Consider the following 10,192-nt stretch of genomic DNA (forward strand, 5'->3'; position numbering starts at 1 on the left):
ACGTGGGGCCGAGGCACGGATCACCCCCGGATGGATTAAGGGATACCGCTTGGTTTTTCATAACTCATCCTGCGCGCCCGGCTGGTCTTGTTATTAGGCGAGTCATCCATCCACATTTTCTCAAGAATGGGTCATTCTATGTCCAAGGAAGTCCGATTGGTTAAGGACTTAAAGGAAACTCAGAGAGAGAGAGGCATTAGGGTTAAAAAGAAAAACTTGGTGCAGTATTTGTTTTTATTGCTGATATGTGTCCATGGTTTATGATTGATGGTCCTACTATTCACTCTAAAAAATGGCAAAAGGTGGGCAGGGAACTAAACGCCTTAATTGAAAAAGAAGGCAATGATGCACTCAAACACAGTGTATTCTCTTACTGGGGGCTTATTAGAGATGTAATTGAATCGGCTGAAAACAATAGTGGCCAAAAACAACTTCTTTCTGTTGTTGAATTATGCCTGCGTGAGTCCCTCCCACCCTTTTGCCAATCTTCTCGTGCCTCCTCTTGTTCTTCTATTCAACGGTCCTCTTTCACCCTGATCAATATGCCCCCTAATAGTTCCCAGCCCAACCCCTTGCCCTCTTTAGCGCAGACCTCGGACCAGGTCGCTCCTCAACAACAAACCCGCCCTGTCTCTATCCCCCCTTCCTCTTCCCTCTCCCTGCTTATGAAGATCCTGCCTCCTCTATGGAACGCGGCTATTCCCCTTTCTGCGTGCCTGTTATCCCTCTTAACAGTAAGAATTCCAAGACTGCCTCTCCACCCACTACAAAGTCTTCTGCGCCCCCTGCTGTCCTTTTTGTTAATCCTGGAGATTCCCTTAACCCTGACGACGCCACAGCCCTTGAAGAAAAAGCTGCTGGAGATCATTCTGAAGAGTGGCCACGTCCTACAGCTTCACCCCATACACTGCAGCCTCCTGTCTTCCCCTATAATCAATCTCCTTCCTGCCGATATTTTTCTTGCCTTTGTAACCTAAAAGCCCATCTTCACTCCCAGCTCGAAGATGCCACTGAAATCGCTCGACTTCAAAAACAGCTTTCGCTTTAAATTTTCATCTTTCACAGCCTTCCGTTCCACGCCTTACCTTCCCTGTCACTCGCTCCTCCCCCATCCTCCGAAGAGGCTGAGGCTGCAGGCGAAGATCCTGTACCTGCCACATCTATCACACGCTCCCAGGCCTCCTCTGTTCGTTCAAATAACTCTGATTATTTAGACTCTTGCAACTCTTCTGATGCTGAGGAAGAGAAAATAAACAAAGACGTTTCCGGGGCCACCTCCTACCAGCGTCTCAACTTTAAAAAATTAGAGAAGTTAAATACAGCAGTCCGCGCTTACGGGCCCAACGCCCCTTTCACTCTCTCTCTTCTTGATAACCTGGCGGAGGGCGGACACCTCACTCCTAATGAGTGGATCACCACCGCCCAATCTGTTTTAACTCGGGGCCAATTTCTCTCTTGGCGAGCTGATTGGGCTGACTGGTGCAGAGATGCCGTCCACAGAAATTACCAACAAGGGCGGTCTTCTGCTCAAAAATGGTCTCTAGATAAACTACTGGGCCAAGGCAAATATTCCACCGATGAAAAACAACGAGCCTTCCCCCTTGGCCTCTTGGCGCTTTCTAGCGCTGCAGTTTTGGCTGCTTGGAGAAATGTCTCTTCCCCTGGGGCACTTCTTTCCCCTGTTACTAAAATTCTCCAGGGACCCCAGGAACCTTTCAGCGATTTTGTGGCTCACCTCCTTGAGGCTGCAGAAAGATTCCTTGGTCCAGACCAAGCTGAAAATAAACTTCTTATGCAGCTTGCCTTTGAAAATGCTAATGCTGCCTGTAAGGCTGCCTTGAGAGGAAAATATAAGGGAAAGGACCTTGATGAGATGGTTCATCTGTGCCGAGATGTTGACCCTATTACTGAAAAATTTACCAAGGCTATTCTTGCAGTGGGCACTGCGGCGGGGTCCCAATTTTCAGGTTCCTAGGTTTGCTTTCGCTGTGGCCAACCTGGACATTTTGCTCGGACTTGTCCCACTGCTATGCCTCAGGGCTCTCAAAATTCCTCCTTGAGTCTGACACCCATGGGACCTATTTCTAGGCTCCCTCCTAAAACTGTCTGCCCACGCTGTCATCGTGGCCACCATTGGGCTAACATTTGTCGTTCAAGAATGGATGCCATGGGTAACCCTCTTCCCCTGCCTTCGGGAAACTCCTATGAGGGCCAGTCCCGGGCCCCTCGCCCGATTCCATTCCAGCCTGCTACGGGACAGATCCAGCAGACTCCAGCGCTGCCAGCCAGCCTTCCACCACCCTTAATCCCTCTCCCCACTGCCAATTCGCTTTCTGTCCGCCCCCCCTTCCCCCAGCCCAGGCCTGGACCTCTGTGCCACCACCTCAACAGTTTTAATTCCGGAAGATGGAACCCTCTCGCTGCCTGTGGCCTTCTGTGAGCTCCCTCCCTCCGACTCCCCTCTTCTTATTTTAGGATGCGCATCCTCCACACTCTTAGGACTTTTGACCTACCCTCTTGTTCTTAAGCCTCCCTTTCCTAATCCCCTGTATCTTTTCGCCACGGCCACTCAGGGCCCACTTACAATTTACTCCGGACAAGTTATTGCTCGCGCTTTTTCCCTACCTTCCCTTGGGTCCCCCGCCACACAAGACTCCTTACAGTCTCCCTCCCCACAGTCTCCTTTCTCCTCCCCATCAATTTATTGGATACAGCAACTTACTCAAGATCGCCCTCATCTAAAGCTAAAACTGGATGGCAAATTTTTTGATGGCATTTTAGATTCAGGTGCAGACTCCACTGTCCTGTCACAGGCCTCCTGGCCGTCCTCTTGGCCCTGTCAGCCTTCCCTAACTCACCTTCAGGGCATTGGGGTCTCCACAAACACCTTGCAAAGTTCCAAGGTTCTACACTGGGAGGACCCTGATGGTCATTCGGGAGCTGTTCAGCCCTTTATTGTCCCTGGGCTCCCTTTAAATCTCTGGGGCCGAGATATCATTTCCCAGATGGGAGTTTTTCTTTACAGCCCTTCACCCGTGGTCACTCACCAGCTCCTAGACCAGGGCCTATTGCCTGGTCAGGGCCTGGGAAAAATTGGACAAGGTCGCCCTGACCCCATCATTCCTGTCCTAAAGAATGATCGCCATGGCCTAGGATTCAAAGAAAATTTTTCATAAGGGCTACTCATCCTCCTGCACTCCAGGCTGACAAAATAACTTGGAAAAGTGATTCCCCGGTCTGGATTGATCAGTGGCCCCTCCCCTCCCATAAATTGACCACCGCATCAAAGCTTGTGCAGGAGCAACTTGAGGCAGGTCATATTGAACCCTCCACCTCACCTTGGAATACCCCTATCTTTGTCATTCAAAAGAAAAATGGCTCTTGGCGCCTTCTACAAGATCTAAGAGAAATTAATAAGACTATGGTCCCCATGGGGGCCCTCCAACCTGGTCTGCCTTCACCGGTGGCCATCCCTCGTGGCTACTTTAAGCTTGTTGTTGACCTCAAAGTTTGCTTCTTTTGCATTCCCTTACACCCTGAAGATTCTAAACAGTTCGCTTTTAGTCTTCCTGTTGTTAATCAAATTGGACCTTTGCCTAGGTTTCAATGGCGTGTCCTTCCCCAGGGCATGGCCAACAGTCCTACCCTCTGCCAAAAATTTATAGACCAGGCCATAGACCCCTTACGCCTTAAATACCCTGACCTATACATTATTCACTATATGGACGATATCCTTTTGGCAGGGGCCCATGAAAATCAATTATTGGGGGCTGCTCAAGACCTAGTTCTTAATCTGACTGCCCTAGGGCTTAAAATTGCCCCAGATAAGATACAAAAGCAACCACCCTTTTTCTCTTTGGGGTTCGAACTAGGGTCCTCCCTTATCCATTCACAGAAGGTGCAGATTAGACAAGACTCTCTTCATACTCTCAATGACTTTCAACAATTGTTGGGAGATATTAATTGGTTATGCCCTTATCTCAAGCTTGCTACTGGAGACCTTAAACCTCTTTTTGACATTTTAAGAGGCAATTCAGACCCCTCTTCCCCTAGAACTTTAACACCAGAAGCTATAAAAGCATTGTCCAAGGTAGAGGCTGCCATATCCTGACAGTCCATTAGTTATTATGACCCCTCTCGACCCTTTTTTCTTCTTATATTTCCCTCCCCCTTTTCTCCCACAGGATTGCTCTGGCAAGACCAACCCCTCTTCTGGCTACACCTTCCAGCCACTCCCTCCAAAGTTCTTCCTACCTACCCTTCCCTTGTGGCCTTGCTCCTACAACAGGGACGTGAGGTTGCTACTAAACTCTTTGGAAGAGACCCCCATTTTATCATTACACCCTACAATGCTTCACAGGTTCAATGGCTTCTACAACACTCTGATGAGTGGACTGTTTCCTGCATCTCCTTCTCTGGCTCTATAGATAACCATTACCCTGCAGATAAACTAATCCAATTTCTCCAACGTCAAACAGTTGTCTTCCCACTTCTTACGCGGTCGGACCCCATCCCTCATGCTTCCCTTGTTTTTACTGACAGTTCTTCCACAGGTCTTGCAGCCCTTTCTATCGACGGACAAATTTTTCAAAAACAAACCCCTCATCATTCTGCACAGCTCGTGGAACTTGAGGCAGTTCACCGTGCCTTCGAACTTCTCCCAGATGTCCCTTTTAACCTTTATACTGACAGTGCTTATGTTGCCTCTTCATTCTTCTCCTGGAAACGGTTCCCTTCATAAAGCCTGATACCAATACTTCTCCCCTTTTCACTCAAATACAAACACTCATCTCTAAGAGTTCTCAGCCCTTCTTTCTTGGCCACATTCGCGCACACTCAGATCTTCCTGGGCCTCTGACAGAACAAAATGCACGCGTGTACCTTGCCACACATGCTCCCCTTCTGGGAGCTGCTCTTCCTGTCCAAACTGATCCCCTCGCCCAAGCTCAAGAAGCTCACCGACTACATCATCTTAATGCCCACACCCTCCGTCTTATGTTTTCCCTTACTAGAGAACAGGCCCGGACCATTGTTAAAAAGTCCTGTATTACCTTCCTCCCTGAACCACATTTGGGTGTCAATCCTCGTAGTCTTATGCCGGGAGAGATATGGCAAATGGATGTCACTCACCTTTCCTCCTTTGGTAAACTAAAATATGTTCATGTCTCTATCGATACCTTTAGTGGATTCCTCTGTGCCTCCCTCCATGCAGGAGAAGCCACAAGACATGTGATTGACCATGTCCTTTACTGCCTCACTGTGGCCCCTAAACCCAAAATTTTAAAAACTGATAATGGACCTGGGTATACCAGCTCCTCCTTCAAGTCCTTCTGTGCCCAGCTTCAAATCAAACATGTTACGGGTATTCCTTATAACCCTCAAGGACAGGGAATTGTTGAACAAGCACACCAAACCCTTAAGGCCATGATTACCAAGCTCCAGTCTTCCAAGGGCATTTTTTTACCCCTATCCCGGGAGCCCTAGGCTTATTTTATTGGAGGGATTGTCTTGGGTGCACCAAGAGAGAGGAGCGGATATCAAAGGTTATGCCCTCTATCTAGAGTTTGGGCATCTGATGTAGCCTCTGGTCCAGTAGTGAGTCTCAGCCTGAGTTTGTCTACTGTTCTGGCTGGTGTGGCCTGCACTTTAGTAGGGGATAGCCTCTGTCATTGGAGTGGGGAGAAAGCAAAATGAAAATGTTGGTGGGAGGCATGGTGGAAAATTGTGTATCTACAACAGTGGAAACTGAGGGAATGAGAGTGTTATATATCTGCTGCCATGTGTTTCTCAATTTTTTGCTTTATTTTTCATATATTTTATACCTTTTTTTTGGTATAGGCATAATAGTAATCATGCTGGGAGACTGTATTTTTAATTTATTCCTGCCTGTTTTGCCTGTTATTTAATTCAAGTTCTATGTCTTTTATTTCTCTAATTAACTGATTTCTTTGTCATCTACATTCTACTATAGCCATCACATTTAAAAAAAGACCATTTTGTTAGTTTTTTAAATTATAAAATGAAAAACACATTGTTAGAGTGATAAAGGGTTATATTTACACACATTAAATTTTTATTTACATATGTGTACTTTCTTGAGGTATTCTGCATTAGATTTATTTATTTTTAAAAATTATTTATTTATCATATATACACAGTGTTTTGCCTGTATGTATACCATAAGAGGGCACCAGACCTTATTACAGATGGTTATGAGCCACTATGTGGTTGCTGGGAATTGAACTCAGACCTTTAGAAGAGTAGGCAGTGCTCTTAACCTCTGAGCCATCTCTCCAGCCCCTACATTTATTTTTTAAATCTTTGTAATTATTTTTGTGCAATATTTCTATTAATACTAATTAAAAAATCTCTTTTAGACTATTGCTGCCATGATTAATGACATGTATTATTTAAATACAACATGTCTATTATGAAATTTTCTGGTCCTTAGTGTGATAAGTTCTGTTCTTTGGAGACATAGACTATTGCATTATATCCCCAGAGTCTGGTTGTTCTTTATACTCTGTTTTTCTGGACTTTTCTAAATGCACCCCAGTAGCATAATGAGGTCCTGAGATTAGTACCAATGGAGGTAGACATGGGTTGATTGGTAACTGAGCAGTGAGAGACTCCTTGCTGTATCTGGAGAAGTTGGGTGTCTCAGCTTCCCTGTGGGCTCATCACTCATTAACTTTTATTACATGGCACTTACCGTTCATTCCCCCCCAAAGACAAAGTCTGGAGCTGTTGCCCAAAGAATTGGGAGCCATTTGGTTCCAACTGCTACTTCATTTCCCCTGACTCTGCATCTTGGAGTGAGAGTGAAGAGACGTGCTCCAGTATGGGTGCTCATCTGGCAGTGATCCACAGCTGGGAAGAGCAGGTGCATCCTGGGAAAGAGTCGGGTGTGGGCTGGCCATGATGTCTGTTTTGCTTTACTAAGAGGAATTTTTTTGTTTTTTGTTTTGGTTTTTCGAGACAAGGTCTCTCTGTGTTAGCCTTGGCTGTCCTGGACTCACTTTGTAGACCAGGCTGGCCTCGAACTCACAGCGATCCGCCTGCCTCTGCCTCCCTAGTGCTGGATTACAGAGGAAGTTTTGCTGGATGTTAGTGCTGTGGCAGAAGGCTTTCCATCAGATAGGACAATGACTAAATGTGTAAAATTCTCTTATGCGCTCCTTTTAAGAATGGGGTTGGTGAAGAAAAGAGGGGAGTGAGTCTGAGGTTATAATTCATTATGATCATGGACAGAGACTGTTTGCAGTGTCATGAAAATATGATTGATGACTTTGTGTCCTGATCAGCCAGAGAAGATGTGGACTTCTGAGGAGTGGGTGGGGGTGGATGTTCTATTCCTTGATCCTTTTTTTTTTTTTTTTTTATCTTTTCTCTGTATGACCAGAAAAAAAATCAATCAAAACATCACATTGTACCTCTAAAAGGTAAAATAACTGTATATTAATTTAAAATTTAAAAATTCTTAAGGACCTAGAGAAATGAAAGAGGATTTGATTATTATATATTTGCTTATGTACATCTTGTTGAACTCTTAAAATTTTTTTCTGAGACAGAGTTTCTCTTGTAGTCCTGGCTGTTCCAGACCCACTTTATAGACCAGGCTGGTCTCAAACTCACAGAGATCTACCTGCCTCTGCCTCTTGAGTGTTGGGATTAAAGCCATGCTAGACCATGCCTAGCTGAACCCTAAAAATTTGGATCATTAAAATAACTGTCGAAAGATCTTATAAAATTCTATAACAGAATAAGAAGCGCTCAACCCAGGCTGACAGCTGTATCTTTCTTCCCTCTTAGGATTTCATCACCGGGATCCTGGATACTTCTGCTGCTTATTTTATAGGCCTGCGGGATGAAGGTCACAGACAATGGCGATGGGTTGATCGGACACCTTACAACGAGAGTGCCACGTGAGTCTAGAGTCACTTAGAGGAGCCCTGGGTCCTGTAGCATGAGGTGAATTTAGAATGTTCCTGCTGTTGGTTAAGCAACTAAAACAGCTCACTCCTGGCATAAGTGCTGGGGATGGAGTTACTTTTACTTTCTATTTACTAATTACAGGAGTTTTGTGAGACACACATTATTGATGTTCCCAGTAGAGATGAGGAAATTGAATTTTGAGAGTGTAGAATGCTAGGTACCCAGGGCAGCCAACCAAGGTCTTAACACATAGATGCATTTTATTATGCTTTCAGCCTCTCATTTATATTTCAAAAATAGGATGTAATTTATTTTTATATATGCGTATATGCTTATCTCTGTGAGTGTTGGCCATGTGTATATAGGGTTTATGGAGCTCATAAGTGGGTGTTGAATTCCCCCAGAGCTGGGTTTACAGGTGGTATGACCTTGCCAGTATGGGTCAGAACCCTCATGCTTTCTGGAAACGCAGCAAGCACTCCTCATATCTGAACCACCTCTCCAGCCGTCATTTATATCTTTATAAAATAAATTCATGTCATGATGGTGACTGATTTATTCTCATGTATCAAAAGCCCTCCATCTGATATTGAGTCTCATATTTATGAAATTATTTAAAAACTCTAATATTTTAATATGTTCTCATAGTCTTTCCTGATATGTGTTGTCAGAAATACATAGTGAGGTTGTTGTTCTCAATTTTCAGAGAAGAAAACTAGGAATCCATAGTTTTGATTAATTTGTTCTTGATGATAGAAATAAGTAGATTATCCAGAGATTTCAGCTAGTTCTCCAGTCTCTGAGATAGCTCTGTTGTAAAACAGAAGAAAATTATATTAATACATGGGAATAAAGGGAGAGCCTTTCAGCATATAAAAAAGCAGCCTGGGCTGATTGTGCCCTGGCACCAAGACCTAGGAATGAAGAAATAGACGTGCCTGGGATGCATGCTGGGAGAACAGTTAAGTAACAAGCTAAGAGACCATTGAGTGTGGTGGGCTCTGGTATCTACCGAAATGTCAGATATGGGTGATGGAGAACGTTTGATTTGTACACACTTGAATCTGGGTTCCACAAATTCCAGCCTCAGGCTTGCTTACCCTTGCTTCTTCTTTTCAAGCATCATTGTAGGACACACCCTGATGCTCTTTCCTCTCTTTCAGATTCTGGCACAGAGGTGAGCCTAACAATGACAACGAGCAATGTGCTGCATTAAATTATCCATCTGGAAGGTGGGGCTGGAATGATGACTTTTGTAATAATAAACAGAGATCAGTTTGTCAGTTGAAGAGAATATACTTAGGAATTGCATATCCCTAAGCACTTGGGGCTAAATTGTTATCTAGCATCACACAGACATATGGGAAGTTCTTCATGTAGAAGAGACGTCCACAGAATTTAGGTAGTTAGCAAATGATTATACATATAAAAACACTGGCCCATATGTATAATTGTATGTTCATCTACTTATTCCTTCATGAAATGACCTCTTTAAAAGAATTTCCATGCACCAGGGACTACACAGTGACCCTTTTGTGCATACACATAGCTTTTGCCCTAAGGTTTCATTGACTCACACAATTGTATGGTATATTCTGTTTCTTCTTTTTCTTTTTTTTTTTAAATCTCCCTGTGGCACTATTGAACAGGAATCGAGAAATAAAATTCTATATATGTAAGTTACAGTGTCTGGATATGTGTATATATATATATGATCCAATATGTTTACAGCACATTTTATTACTTAACATATTTGACAATTTGTATGTAGTGTATGTATTTATGTGTGTGTTAAGAAGACTTAACAGGAGGTAAACTTTAAACCCCTTCCCAGATCTAGCCAATGGTCAGAATATTCTCCACAGTTGAGTGGAGAGTGTGATACGACTTTCTCACGTACTCTGGTGCCTCACATTTGACCATGTCCCCTGGAGGGGGAGACCTGGTGGCACTCAGAGGAAGGACAGCATGTAGCCAAGAAGAGACTTGATACCCTATGAGAATATATAGGGGGAGGCAATCCCCCTCAGGAATAGTCATAGGGGAGGGGAATAATGGGAAAATGGGGGGGGGAGGAATGGGAGGATACAAGGGATGGAATAAACATTGAGATGTAACAAGAATAAATTAATAAAAATATAAATAAATAAATAAAAGAAGACTTAAGATATTTTCATGAAAATTCAGGTACACAGGATAGTGTTAACTACTGTCATTCTAATGAACTTTGGATCCTCAGTATTTACTTATATTTTAA

The 10,192-nt window shown here is 44.0% G+C and overlaps 1 pseudogene; it reads left to right on the forward strand.

The window, feature by feature from the left end:
• Positions 1-6,586: 6,586 nt before the first annotated feature.
• On the forward strand, positions 6,587-9,482 carry LOC127197418 (C-type lectin domain family 4 member A-like; annotated as a pseudogene).
• Positions 9,483-10,192: the final 710 nt, after the last annotated feature.

Source organism: Acomys russatus, chromosome 13 (genome assembly GCF_903995435.1).
Source record: "Acomys russatus chromosome 13, mAcoRus1.1, whole genome shotgun sequence".
NCBI lineage: Eukaryota > Metazoa > Chordata > Mammalia > Rodentia > Muridae > Acomys > Acomys russatus.